The sequence below is a fragment of the Neovison vison genome, chromosome 1 (assembly GCF_020171115.1).
Source record: "Neovison vison isolate M4711 chromosome 1, ASM_NN_V1, whole genome shotgun sequence".
Lineage (NCBI taxonomy): Eukaryota > Metazoa > Chordata > Mammalia > Carnivora > Mustelidae > Neogale > Neogale vison.
In genome coordinates this window covers 69026392-69041522 of record NC_058091.1, presented here as the reverse complement: position 1 = coordinate 69041522, position 15131 = coordinate 69026392, and positions in this window count along the sequence as shown.

Sequence of the window (15131 nt, the reverse complement as noted above, 5' to 3'; positions counted from 1 at the left end):
CAGTTTCGTTTGGTGTTTTTCTCAAAAAAAAATGTTTACCCTTTTCATCTGATTGTTTAATTTTTTTCGTAAAACTTATCACAGTATTTAATGTTTCATTGTTTTCATTTTTTTCTTGTATAATCAAATTTTCACCTGCTTCATTTACCATCAGCCAAAAACTTCCTGTAGCATTTCTTGTAGTGAATATCGGCTGTAGATCAATACTTTCCCAGGTTAACAGGTTTATATTTTTTCTTTAGTGAGTTTAAAGATGTCATTCCAGTGTCTTCTGACTTTCACTGTTTCTGATGAGGGGTCAGCTATCTTACTGTGGATTCCTATATTTAAGCTATATTTTCTTCCTGTTCTTCTTATGTGCTATTTGATGTTGACTTTCAGCAGCTTAACATCATGTGCCTGTATTTTTCCCTCTGCTTGATGGTTACTTAGTTTCTTATAATTATGGGTGGATTTTTAAATTAAGTTTTGAAATTTCCCAACCAATTTTTCCCCAAATAATTTTTCTGCCCCATACTCTCTCTTCTCTCTCTTTCTAGGATGCCAGTTACACACTGTTATTTCATTTGATGCTTTTGTGCAGATCACGGATGTTTTGCTTTTGATTTTTAACATAATTTTTGTGCTAAATTTGCTCATGATTATTAATTATTCTGATAGAAAAATCAAAAAAATCAAAAGATAACAGCAACAAATTCATATTGTACTATTGGAAGTGGAAAGTTTTTTTTTTTTCTTTTCTTCCAAAGTTTGTACTTCATTTTCTTTTTAATGTCTTACTGTCTTGACCAGGACTTGCAGTTCATATTGAGCAAAAGCAAGGATAATAAGCATTTTTGTTTTTAATCTAATCTTAAGGGGAAGATATCTAAAATTTCACCATAGGGAAACAGTTTCCTAGGTTACTGAAAGGTATCTTTGATCAACCTTAGAGAGTTTCCTACTTTTAAGTACTTTGCTATTTTAAGTAAATTTTGAAATTTACCACTTTTGTTTTTCTTCAACTCTTGAGAAAATATGAGGCAGTCTTCATAAGGGCTAGTTTTCAAACATTTCAAAATGTCTCCATTTCTGAATTCATGCTGGATTGCACTGTCTTTTCCCCTGGAAGTCAGGTTGGCTGTGTTATGTGCTTTGGATTATGTTGTGAATGGAAGAGATATAATGTGTCGTTTATGGGTTGAAATCTTCAAAGCCAGTGTGTTGTAGTTTGCCAGGTTCCCTTTTTCTGACTTATGTCAGTGATTATGTAAGCATGTGTACAGAAGGCGCTTCCAACAGCCTGGGTCCCTCACTGACTATGGTGACTAGGATCTTTTTGCCAATGTTCACTGGGTGGGTAATGTGAGAAGAAATTTAATTTTTATCATGATCTACTTCTCGGATTTAGGATTGTTTATTCACACAGAATAACCTAAAGTAATACTTTATTTTTGTTTTTATGCTAAGCTGTTCTTTTGTTGAAGATACTTATACTTGATCATAATATATTACTTTTCAATATTTTTTATTTCGTAGCTTCCTCTCATAGATAATACTACACTTGGCGTACCTAACTGGCAAAACCAGGTGAGCAATGCAGCTTAGGGAAGATTTTCTTTAAAAAAATTTTTTTTCTTCCAAGTTGAATCTATAGTCTCTGTTCTCAGGGAATAATAGCCAGATGGTGTACTAGAAAAAAGTAAAATGTTCCAAAAGACACTTTTACATGTTATATGGAAGCATGGAGAAAAAAGAAGAACTCTTTTCTAGACAGAGTGATCCTGAAAGGCTTCCTGGAAAGAGTGACATTTAAATTGAGCTTGAAGGGTGAACTGAGTTATGTTAGGAAAATTCTAGGCAGGGTCCATTAACTAAATATATTATGAGGAGAGTATGAACAAGCCATATTTGTGGAACAGCAAGTTATAGAGTTTGCTTTACTTATAATGAACAGCAAAATTAATCTGTGAATTTGATTCTATAGGCATCAAAGATTTTTGAATAAGGGAGAAATGTTTTGTTTGTTTGTTTTAAGACGATTAATATTGCCATAGGATGAATTGTTAAGGGTGGGTACCAACAGTCATGAGAGTTTGGGAAGGGCAGGGATTTTTCATTGCTGAGGTGACACAGTGAGGGCCTTGACAAGGAGATGGAAAGGAAGGAACAGCTTTGGGTTTTGTTGACCTACATGGTTTACAGGTGTCTTTGTCTATGACTTAGCACTTGAAAACCTAACATTCTTCATGTCTGTATATCGTGAGCCATATAGATACACATTCACTGGATAAGCACCTTAAACATATTATATTACTGACTCAGTAGGCTGCTGTTAAACACTAAAGCCCAAAGTGAAAACACAGATGCTTAGGGAAAGAGAAGTTGGCAGCACAAACCTCTGGGAATGCGGTTGGGTATTTTTTATTTGTTTGTTTTTTGTTCTTTGCCTTATGTTGTAGGGCAGTTGTGATTCAGGTATATTTATTCATTCTGAAGGAAAAAATCCTCCCACTGAAACAAGAGTACCCTTATAAAGAGCTAGACGTAATCAACAGCACTGTACTTTGCCATGTCTTGCTTGACTGGAAGGAGATCTCATTCAGGGACTGTTGATCAGAACTTTTTGCCTCCTCATTTTAAAAGGCATTTTGGGAATTGTGATATTTTTCCAAGTTTGAAAGCATCATTTGTCCAGGGGAGAAGGGTTGGGCATCAAGCATAGGGAAGTTTTGGGGTTTCTAAAGTGGTCACTTTGAGAGTCATTTCATAATATATTTGTCGGTGTGTCTTTCTTCCAGTTCTGGTTTTGTTACCTTCTCTCTGTTTTCAATGTAAACCGTGGTGCAAAGGGAGCTATCTTCCTGCTGCTCAAAATAACTACTTAGTTGGGTAAAATTTATAATGTTGAATTCTACTTTTAGCCAGGAAATGCAAACAAAGCTTGGAGACTGCTTGTTCCCTGACCCCAAATTCATTCCATGTTGCTATAGCATCACCCCTGAGAAAATGGACCCGCCTGTTTTCCTCTCCATAGACGCACTCAATGGGCTTTTGTCAGCTCTTGAATTATAGCATTAAAATTTAAACACCACGGATTTAATGGAGGATTATTATGACACTCCGGTGCATTCTTTCTGTTGCCATTAGCAACAATCCACGGATGAAATAAAATAATTGTTTTAAGAGTTGCTGTTTTCCTAAAAGATGAAGGATCTATCTCACATTCTTGGAGTTTTATAAACTGGTTTGTGTGGGACCATTACCATGAGAAGGGTACTGGTAGTATATAATACCAATCCAATGATTGAGGGTATTTTTTTTCTTTTGGTTCACCAATCTACAAAAGCAGAAGATATTTTCACAGGCCCCCAGAAGATGAACTTCAATCTGTTGCTCCCAAACACATTCTCCACTGTCTGGAAGACGTGCAAAGGCAATGGTACAGCGTTCCCCATCTGAAATCCTTCAAAGTGCTGTGGGAATAAAAGAATCTCCGCCAAAAGCCCCAGAGAGATCTGTCTGTCTGTATGGTATGGTAATGACTGAGGCTAGTCCACATAGGATTCTGGGAGCAACTCGGCTATTGAAACCTAATGAATGGAACAGAGAATTTCTTGTTACAATACTGTTTGTTTCTTCGATTGGTCATATCCTTGGACCTAAGAAGACATAAAAAATAAATAATAAGAGCAAGATATTGTTGGATTGGTCTTTGAATTTTCAATTGGTTATATAATCTGTGTAATTTTCTTATAGGTAATTTTGCATCTAGATTTATTTTTTTCTACCAGACATTTGCCTACTAATTGTGTGACATTTTTACTTCTTCCCTATTCCAATGTCAGCATCCGGGTTTATATTCAGGATTGTATTTTTCTTTTCAGCAAGAAGATTACAACAACTTTTGTTGCTCTCCCAGCTGCCAAATTATGGATATAGCCTTTCTTTAAAATATTTAAACTATTTCTAATGTTTTTTTTTTTATCTTTGGAGTAAATATAAGCTCATTGTATGAATAATACAAAATGAATAACAGGCAGTAAATAAATCATCCTTTGGATTTCACCACCCAGACATAATACTTCTTAACCTAAGTGTGATTCTTCATGTATAGCAATGAAAATAAATTTTATTTTCACCAAATACTTTTTAGGGTTCCCCTGATCTCTTCCCAGACGAAACCCTATTACCAGTGCCTTGTGTTTTCTTTCACAGGTTATCCACACAAACATCTTTATATGTGCTATTTTTGCATGAAAATGGTAATTTTACATTTTTTAATGCTTTGTCTTTTTAAGTAATAATAAATCTTGAAACCAGACTTGGTATGACACACCATAGTGGTGCTGTTGTTGTGGGACAAGAGGGCTTGCCTTAAGGTTACCTGTCTAACTAAGCAAGCACACTGTTATTTGTTAGGTTGTATGTGCCTGACCAATAAATGGAAAAGGTTATGAACTATGTTCTTACTCACACTTTACATAACACTGAGAAAATACTATCCATAAAAACAAAAGTTAACATTATTTTTACTTGTCATGTTTTGGGATAATTTGACATGGTTTATATGGAACAATTCATTTCTCTGTCTAGTCCCTAAATTAGAGATGTTTTATTCTTCTATTAATTTATTATTATTATTATTAAAGATTTTATTTATTTATTTGACAGACAGAAATCACAAGCAGGCAGAGAGTAAAGCAGAGAGAGAGGGGGCAGCAGGCTCCCTACTGCAGAGAGAGCCCAATGCAGGGCTTGATCCCAGGACCCTGAGACCATGACCAGAGCTGAAGACAGAGGCTTTAACCCACTGAGCCACCCAGGCATCCCTAAATTAGAGATTTTTTTTTTTTAAAGATTTTATTTGTCTATTTGACAGACAGAGATCACAAGTAGACAAAGAGGCAGGCAGAGAAAGAGAGAGGGAAGCAGGCTCCCCGCTGAGCAGAGAGCCCGATGCGGGACTCAATCCCAGGACCCTGAGATCATGACCTGAGCCGAAGGCAGCGGCTTAACCCACTGGGCCACCCAGGCGCCCCCCTAAATTAGAGATTTTTTAATAGTTCCTTGTCATTTGCTATAAAAAACAATGTTGTAATAAGCATCCCTGCAAACATAACAGTATGCAAACATATCAATATACTTGTACTCTTAATTATTAGACATTGAATTCCTGAGGTCAAAACACAGTGTACATAGATTCACCATCAGGGAACCAAACCAGGTATGTAGGAGAACCTCTATGAATTGAGAGCCCCTTTGGACTTTGGAAAGCACACTGGGAAATGAAATTTCCCCTTGTATCAAGCTGAGATATACCCAGGCCAGGCTGATTTTGCTCCTGAATATATATCATTTTCACCTGACAGATTTGGCTAATTAAGCTATTCTCACTGTGTGAGTCATTGAGTTCCAGTTGACCCACCCCAGAAATGGGACTATCAAATCAGAGAGTCACAAGGCTTCCATGCATCAGGGGTTCAACTTTGCTCAAAGCCTAGTAGCAGAAAGCCATACCTGGTAGTTACACCAGAGAGGTGATAAGTCTGAAACCCCAGTGTCCCTCAGGGTAGAAAATACCTCCCTTTGCCAGAAATCCCAACTGCCTGAAACTTGTCAGTGGAACTTGAGCTCAAAGGTGTCATTAGGGGTGTGTGTTCTATAAGCCTTTCTTTTGTATGTGGCTTCCATGATTAGGAGAATCCCCTTATCAGTTTTGGGGTGAAGAAGTACATTCAGATATAGAAGCAACAACAACAGTACATTGAACTGACCCAAATTTCTCAACCTCCAAAGCCCTATTAGCCTCTATTTCCCACTGTGAACCCTGCCTGAACTCCATTCACTGAAGCTGGGTCCCCAATCACCCCACAGGACAGGATAAGATAGTGACTTGGGCAGTTTTATCCAGCAGAATTCCCTAGCATAAGGAGCGAGACTGGTATGTATGACCTGTGATCTCTTTTGATGACAGGTAGACCTGTCTGAATAGCAGTTGAGATTAGTATAGAAAGGAAGAGAGTAATCAGAGGGTATGGAGGGAGAAAGGGGATCCATGCCAGTAAACAAAGTATTGCATTCAATTTGAGCAGGTATTACACACATTCTTGCTTAGAGTCCAATATAACTTCTAATGATTTTGATATGCCCAAAGCTCTGTGTCAAATAGCAAGGTTCTCAGTGCTGAGACCAGTTATTTTGCTTGTGGAACCTCTTTGGTTCATCAGTTGTAGCCTCATTACCTTTTAGCTGAGGCTATAGTCCTTGCTGTCTCATTGTCAAGGTAACATTAGCTCATATACATTAACTCGTGTTGTTCACTCTCCTCTTGAAGGACCCAGAGGAGAGTGAAGAATAACCAAGGCACCATTTGGGCACCTTGGTTCAATCCTACCTCTCACTGCTCTAAACATTTATTAACAAGCAAGACAGTAGGGGCTTTATCACATAACCTCCCCTTATCCAACATTTGCTGTCAGATCCTAGAGAATCTTGCCACATTCCCAGACCTGGCCTGCAGAAACCTGTCCTTTCTCTTCCAGAAGTCAGCATCCCATCATTGTCACCAAAACTGTTAAAGAATTGTGCAGGGTCTGATATGTTGTTCTCTTACTTGCAAGTTAACAAGTTAGAATTTGTATGGGGGGTGGCACATAGGGGTAATACTCTTGTAGGAACAGAAGGTTGGGGCCTTGATGGAAGAGACTAAGGGACACCTTGATAAGCATGATAAGCAACATGAACATCAACCTATTTTTGAGAGTTCCTTTTGCTCCCTAGTCCTAGGAAGTGACATAGAAGAATAAATATTGTGAAAATGTCTATGCTACCTAAAGCAATCTACACATTTAATGCAATTCCTATCAAAATACCATCCATTTTTTTCAAAGAAATGGAACAAATAATCCTAAAATTTATATGGAACCAGAAAAGACCTTGAATAGCCAAGGGAATATTGAAAAAGAAAGCCAAAGTTGGTGGCATCACAATCCCAGACTTCAAGCTCTATTACAAAGCTGTCATCATCAAGACAGCATGGTACTGGCACAAAAACAGACACATAAATCAATGGAACAGAATAGAGAGCCCAGAAATAGACCCTCAGCTCTATGGTCAACTAATCTTCGACAAAGCAGGAAAGAATGTCCAATGGAAAAAAGACAGCCTCTTCAATAAATGATGCTGGGAAAATTGGACAGCCACATGCAGAAAAATGAAAGTGGACCATTTCCTTACACCACACATGAAAATAGACTCAAAATGGATGAAGGACCTCAGTGGAGAAAGAAATCCATTAAAATCCTTGAGGAGAACACAGGCAGCAACCTCTTTGACCTCAGCCACAGCAACATCTTCCTGGGAACATCACCAAAGGCAAGGGAAGCAAGGGCAAAAATGAACTATTGGGATATTATTAAGATCAAAAGCTTTTGCACAGCAAAGGAAACAGTTAACAAAACCAAAAGACAACTGACAGAATGGGAGAAGATATTTGCAAACGACATATCAGATAAAGGGCTAGTGTCCAAAATCTATAAAGAACTTAGCAAACTTAACACCCAAAGAAGAAATGAAGAAATGGGCAGAGGACATGAACAGACATTTCAGCAAAGAAGACATCCAGATAGCCAACAGACACATGAAAAAGTGCTCCATATCATTCGGCATCAGGGAAATACAAATCAAAACCACAATGAGATATCACCTCACACCAGTCAGAATGGCTAAAATTAACAAGTCAGGAAAGGACAGATGCTGGTGAGGATGTGGAGAAAGGGGAACCCACCTACACTGTTGGTGGGAATGCAAGCTGGTGCAACCATTCTGGAAAACAGCATGGAGGTTCCTCAAAATGTTGAAAATAGAACTACCCTATGACCCAGCAATTGCACTACTAGGTATTTACCCTAAAGATATAAACGTAGTGATCCAAAGGGGCATGTGCTCCTGAATGTTTATAGCAGCAATGTCCACAACAGCCAAACTATGGAAAGAACCTAGATGTCCATCAACAGATGAATGGATAAAGAAGATGTGGTGTATATACACAATGGAATACTATGCAGCCATCAAAAGAAATGAAATCTTGCCATTTGTGATGACATGGTTGGAACTAGAGTGTATCATGCTTAGCGAAATAAGTCAATCAGAGAAAGACAACTATCATATGATCTCCCTGATATGAGGAAGTGGAGATGCAACATGGGGGGTTAAGGGGGAAGGAGAAGAATAAATGAAATAAGATGGGACTGGGAGGGAGACAAACCATAAGTGACTCTTAATCTCACAAAATAAACTGAGGGTTGCTGGGGGGAGGGGGATTGGGAGAAGGGGGGGGTTATGGACATTGGGGAGGGTATATGCTATGGTGAATGCTGTAAAGTGTGTAAACCTGGTGATTCACAGACCTGTACCCCTGGGGATAAAAATATATTATATGTTTATAAAAAATAAAAAAAATTAAAAAAGGTAGTCCAGAAAAAAAAGTCAGTGCCTCTGTTCCTAAGATGTTTCAAACTGTGAGACCCATGGAAATTTTTTTCCCAACACGTTCCATGGTTTGGATGTACTTTAATGAATTCAACTTCCCACTCTTTTGTAGCCATTCTTTTATTAAAAAGCAGTACCAGCTGCTATAATATTCCTATGCATTGTTTATTTCTATTGGATAATTTCCCAGGTGGAATGATTAGGTAGTAGATATATTTAATTTTAATATATTTTGCCCATTTTCTCAACCAAGAGGTTGTTAATATTAACATTTTGAGCAGGTGTGTCCAAGAGTGACTCACTCCCTAATATGGAGAAAAAAAAGAAAAAAAAAAGGTAAGCCTTTCCTAGAAAAGTAACTAAACACAGAAACTAGAGAATTTAATTAGAACTCTTGGTCCATTTGGGCTGCTATAACAAAAGCAGCTGATGACTTACTAATGAGAGAAATTTATTTTTCATGGTTCTGGAGACTGGGAAGTCCAAGGTCAAGGCACTGACTGATTCGGTATCTGGTGAGGACCTACTTCCTAGTACCTAGATGGCCATCTTTTCACTGTATACTCACATGCTGGAAAAAAGATAAAGGGGTTCATGGTCTATTTTATTCATGTGGGCTTCATTATCATGACCTAAGCACCACCCAAATTCCTATCTCTAAATATCATCACATTGGGGATTAGGTTTGCACATGTGAATTTTGGAGGGACACAAACTTTCAATCTACAGCAAAATTTAATAAAGAACCTTAAATATAATGGTTAGACAATTGATATAGCTGCTTTGAAAAGAAAAAGCTCTTATATAACCATTAGGTTTTATCAGGACAATGAAAAAAAGGCTAGGAAATATTTATAGTCTTGTTTTCATAAGTTCTGAAAGTCCATACTTAGCTTACATCTCATTATGAAATTTGAGTTTTTATCTAAAGTTCATTTAAAAAGGACAAAGTTTTTCTTCTTTATTATGAGATTCTAAGGATTTTTCACTTATAATTACAAGTATATTTAAAAAAATAGTATGGTACATTTATTGTTTCTTGTAAAACACTGTATTCAGTTGTTTTTAGTTACGTTTCTTATATGAAATTGAGGTTACCCACTAGATGTAATAATTAACTCACTCTAAGACCTCACTGACTTACTCATAACTGCCTTGGTAGTGACTTGAACTTAGTAGCATCAAAAACACAGAATTTTTTAAAATAAAGAACTTAGTAGCATCAAAAACACAAAATTTTTTTAAATTTTAAAAATTTTATTTATTTAAAATAGTAGCATCAAAAACACAGAATTTTTGAGAGAGAGAGAGAGAGAGAGCACACATGTATGCATGCAGGGAGTGAGGAGGGGCAGAGGGAGAGAGAGAATCTCAAGAAGACTCCCCACTGACTGAGGAGCACAGTGCAGGGCTTGATCCCATGACTCTGAGATCATGACCTTGAGCAGAAGTCAAGAGGCAGAAGCTTAACCAATTGAGCCACCTAATCACCTTCACATTAAGAATTTTTGTTAAGCTTTCTACTACTATCTAATCTTTCTTAAAATAAATTTTGTTATTTAACATATTCAATTTTAATAAACAGTAACTATTCAAGTTTTTCTCCTTTAGAAAAATCTGTATAGTAACAGGTATTCTCACCTAAAATTTTTACTCAACTAATTGGGAAAAAACAGATTTTATTGTTGTATTAATAATCCACTCTGACTTAAATTCAGGTCCTCAGGATTTTTATTTATTTATGTCAGTAAAATATTATCTCTGATCAAAGATTACAGCAAAATTGGACTGACTGGCATTGATGAGAGTCAATAGAATCAACAAACAATATAGGTCTCATGGACTGCAGATATGAGAATTATGAGATGTAAGACATGTATAAAATATTTTAAAAATTGAGGGTAAAATATTTCTTAATTTAATTCTTAAATTTCTTAAATTTAACAAATTAAAACTTCAAAGAATAAAAATATAACCTTCAAATTAAAATTTATGGGATGATCAGATTAACAAAGATGAAAAGCCAATAAGTAAACTGAAAGTTTTATCACAAAAATACTGAAAAATGCAGCACAAAGACAAAAGGAAATGAAAATTACTTAAGAGAGGTAATGAGATAGGGAAAATAGAATAAAAGAACCTTAACTTTGTCTTAGCAGAGTTTGAGACAAGAATGGAGGGGCACTTGGGTAGCTCAGTTAGTTAAGCAACTGCCTTCAGATCAGGTCATGATCCCGGAGTCCTGGGATCAAGTCCCACATTGGGCTCCCAGGTCCACAGGGAGTCTGCTTCTCCCTCTGCCTTTATCCCCTCTCATGCTCTCTCTCTCTCTCTCATTCTCTCTCTAAAATAAATAAATAAAGTCTTTTTTAAAAAAAAAGAATAGTGATCATGGAGCAGAGCTAACTTCTGAAAAGGTAATGACAAAGGATTTTCCAGGAACGATGGAAGATAAGAATTTATAGACAGAGGAAATATAGTGCATTCTAAATGGCATAAATAAAGATGAATCTATGACTAAAACTTCCATGAAACTTTTAAAACTTCACAGAGAAGGAGAAGTTCATAAAAGCAACCTGAGAGAATAAACAGATTTTCTCAGAAACAAAAAATTGAACTAACAGGACATGCTTCTTTAATAGCAATAACAGAAGGCAGGACACAGTGAAATGACAAAATTGTCAACCTCAAATTATATAACCAGCCAAACTCTCTTCAGTAACAAGGGCAAAATAAAGACATATTTATATAAATAAGAACTGAGAGTTGTCACCATCAGCAGAATTTCAGTAAGCCAACTTCTGACATATAGGTTCTTCAGCATAAAAGGAAATTACTTCAAGAGGAAGATCAAAGATGCATACAAGTAAAGAAATTTCAAAAATATATATGTACAAAACAGTTAAGCTACTGAATTGTTGAAGAAGAATAAAAAGGAGATATAGCTAAATAATATTTGTAGTGGAAAAGAGAAGATAATTGGAGATTAAAAAGATAATATCATAAATCTGTGAACCTTTAAATAGAGGAAAATTTTAAATTCTTGGGGGAAAAGTTGCACAACAAAAGATTAATCTTATAATAAGAAGAATTTAATAATAAGATTAAGAATAATCTGATTGACTGTAGGACATTCTACCCAAAAATATAGTGCATTGGCATATTATATATTTTAAGTTGAAGGACCTTGAGAAAATGGCAGAAGTGGGACAGTCTCTCTGACCTTCCCCCTCTTCTTCCCACAATGGGTCATAAAACCCTCATGTGGAATGTGCCTTCCCTATATCCAGAGGAAAGAAGCATCCTTACCCCCAAAGACAAAGGAATGCCAAGAAGAATCCAAACATAGGATTTACTGTTTTCCTCAGTTTACTACAATTTCTTCAGATTCCTTAACCTACTATATTTCTGCTACTGCCTACTCTTCATTAAACCTAGCATAAATGCACTCAACTCCTTTTTTTCTTTTTTAATCTTCATCGCTTTATGAAGGCTCCCATGCCACATAAAATCTGTATTAAATAAATTTGTATGCTTTTCTCCTGCTACTCTGTCTTGGTCAGTTAAATTTTCAGACTTAGCCAGGAACCATAGGGGGGTCAAGGAAAACCTTTTCCTCTCCTCTAAATCTTATAACAATTTAAAATTGAACTGATATTTTTAAAAAATCTTTTACAAAGCCAATAGCATTCCCAGATAATTTTTTAAAGTTTTATTAAACCTTTTAAAATATCACTCCAGTCTTGTACAGATTCTTCCAGAAAATGTAAATGGAAGGGAAAGAACCCCATTTCATCATATAAGTCAAATATTATCTTAATAATAAAACCAGATATATTAGTTGTCTATTGTTGCTATAACAAATTACAACAATAAGCTCTGTTGCGTAAAACAACACACATTATTTTCTCAGAGTCCTAGAGGTCAGAAGTCTGACCCAGATCTCACCAGAGTAAGACTAAGGTGTGAGTAAAGCTGTTTCTTTCTGGGGCTTGGAGTCTGCCTGTGTTTCCAACCTTGTGGCTTCTGACATCAGTGGTGGGCTGAGTTCTCACACTGTCTGCTTCTCCACAGCTGGGGAATGTTCTCTGCTTTAAAGAACTGGAAGGACTAAATTGAATCCACCTGAGCAATCAAAGCTAACGTTTTCTTCTCAGCATCTTTAATGTTTATCACATTTGCAAATTTCCTTTTCCCAAGTAAAATGGATGCCAGAGATTAAGATGTGGACATAATTTGATGGGTGGGGTCAATTTTTTGCCTACCACACCTAACAAGTAAATATGAGAAAGGAAAATTAGAGGTTATGAACATACATGCAAGTATTTTTTTAAGATTTTATTTATTTATTTTTAGAGAGAGTGAGTGTGTGTGCAGGTGCATGAGTGGGGGGAGGAGCAACAGGAGAGGAAGAGAGAGAACCTCAAGCAGACTCGGCGCTAAGTGAAGAGCCCCACAGAGGGGCTTGATCCTACAACCCTGAGACCATGACCTGAGTCGAAATCAAGAGTCCCACCCTCAACCAACCGAGCACCCAGGTGCCCTAATATGCAAGTATTTTAAATAATATTTTAGCAAAAGAATACTTTGGGAATCTTAATCCATGATCATATTATGATAAAAAAATCCAACATTGTTGAATAGCTTAACAAAATCTATAAATGTAATTCAGTATGTTAAAAGAATAAGATATAGGGGCACCTAGGTAATACAGTAGGTTTGGAGCCTGACTCATGATTTAGCTCAGGTCATGGTCTCAAAGTCATGAGATTAAACCCCACCTTGGGCTCCATACTTGGCAGAGAGATGGGTTTCTACTTTGGCCCCTCCCCCTGTTCACACTCCCATTCTCTCTTCCTCTTTCTAAAATAAATAAATAAATATTTAAAATCTTTTAAAAAATAATAAAATAAAAAGACATATAATCATCTCAGTAGCTACAACAATTGCTAGAATTCAATTATTTATTATCTTAAAAACTCTTAGTAAACCAGAAATAGAAAAATTTCTATAATCTGATAAAAGAGGTCAACAGAAAACCTATATTAAACATCAGGCTTTGAGACAAAATATTCCTTTGACGATGGAAGTCTAAGACAGTCAAGTAAGACAAAAGGAAAAGTAAGTTCTAAAATTTGGGGGAAAGAAACTAAAATCTTTATAATTTACAGATGAAAAAAGCCCCAAAGAATCAACAGAATTACTGAGACAATATGGCCAGGTACTTGGAGAAAATTAATATATAGAAACCTGTATGTAGTTGCAATAAAGTGTTGAAAATGAAATTGTAAAATAGGTACCATTTTGTTATGTCAGCTTAGAGTACAAGATGCATAGAAATATGTCCAATGAAAATGTATAAGGCCTTCATGAAGAAAACCTTTAAATGTTTTTGAGAGACATTAAAGAAGATCTAAATAAATTAAAGTTTTGCCACCTTCAAAGAAGACTTCCTATTATACAGATATCCATATCCCCAGCTATTCTGCAAGTTACTATCTAGAGTAATCTTTTTACTTCTAGATCTTGAGCCAACTATAATAATTTTCTAACAATGTTACTCATGTAAAAATACTTGAGGGGTGTATGGGTGACTCAGTCAGTTAAGTGTCTGCCTTTGGCTCAGGTCATATCCTAGGATCTTGGCATTGAGCCCTGCAGCAGGTTTTGTGCTCAGCAGGGAGCCTCCCCAACTCTGCCTGCTGTTCGCCTTGCTTGTGCTCTCTCTCTCCCCCTCTCTCTGTCAAATAAATAAATAAAATCTTTTAAAATAAGTTAATAATAAAAATACTTGAAACTTAAATGATCAGGGACAGAAGTCATTTTAATTTAAAAAGGGTATAGTGATAAACTGGAATATTATACAGGAGTGAAAATAATGAAGCATTAAACATGTGACAGGGAAAAAAGTGATAAAACATTATAAATATGATTCAATTTTGTAAGATTCAAAAGTAAGAGAAACTAAGGAATGTATTTTGGAAGACTTTTAAAAAATGAACAATAAATTCAAAATTCAGGAGAGTGCTTACCTTTGGACACAGGAAGATAAGATATGAAAAAATAATTAAGTATACACAGGTAGTTCCAAAGCTGTTGGTAATACTCTAGTTTATAAATCTAGAAATTGATTAATTGTTGTTCATTTTATTATTATGTTTCAGAACTTATACATATGTTATATATGTTATGTATATTAAGTACTATATAATAAAAATTTTTAAAGTTATGTGTTACAAATAAGAGGAAAAATATTACTACAATGAAACAAAATACAGCAACCATAAAGTTCTCATCATCAATGATAACCTTGGTTAATATTCTGTTGTATTTCCCTGTAGTACACATACACGCACACACACAAATATTTCCTTTATTTTATTTTTTAAATAGTATTATATTATTTCGACTATTTTGCATTTTCTCTTTTTACAAACATTGTGAGCATTTCCTTTTTTTCTTAAATTGTACTTCAAGATAGAACTTCTAAAGTCTCCATTATCTTACTCACTGTGACTTATTTCCCAAGCACACCAGTCTTGACATTGACATTGCATTCTTACATTTTATGGTGTGATGAATATTCTTGCACCTAGTTCTTTGTAAATATAACCTTAATTATTTTCTTAGTGTATATTTCTAGAAATAAAACTGATGAA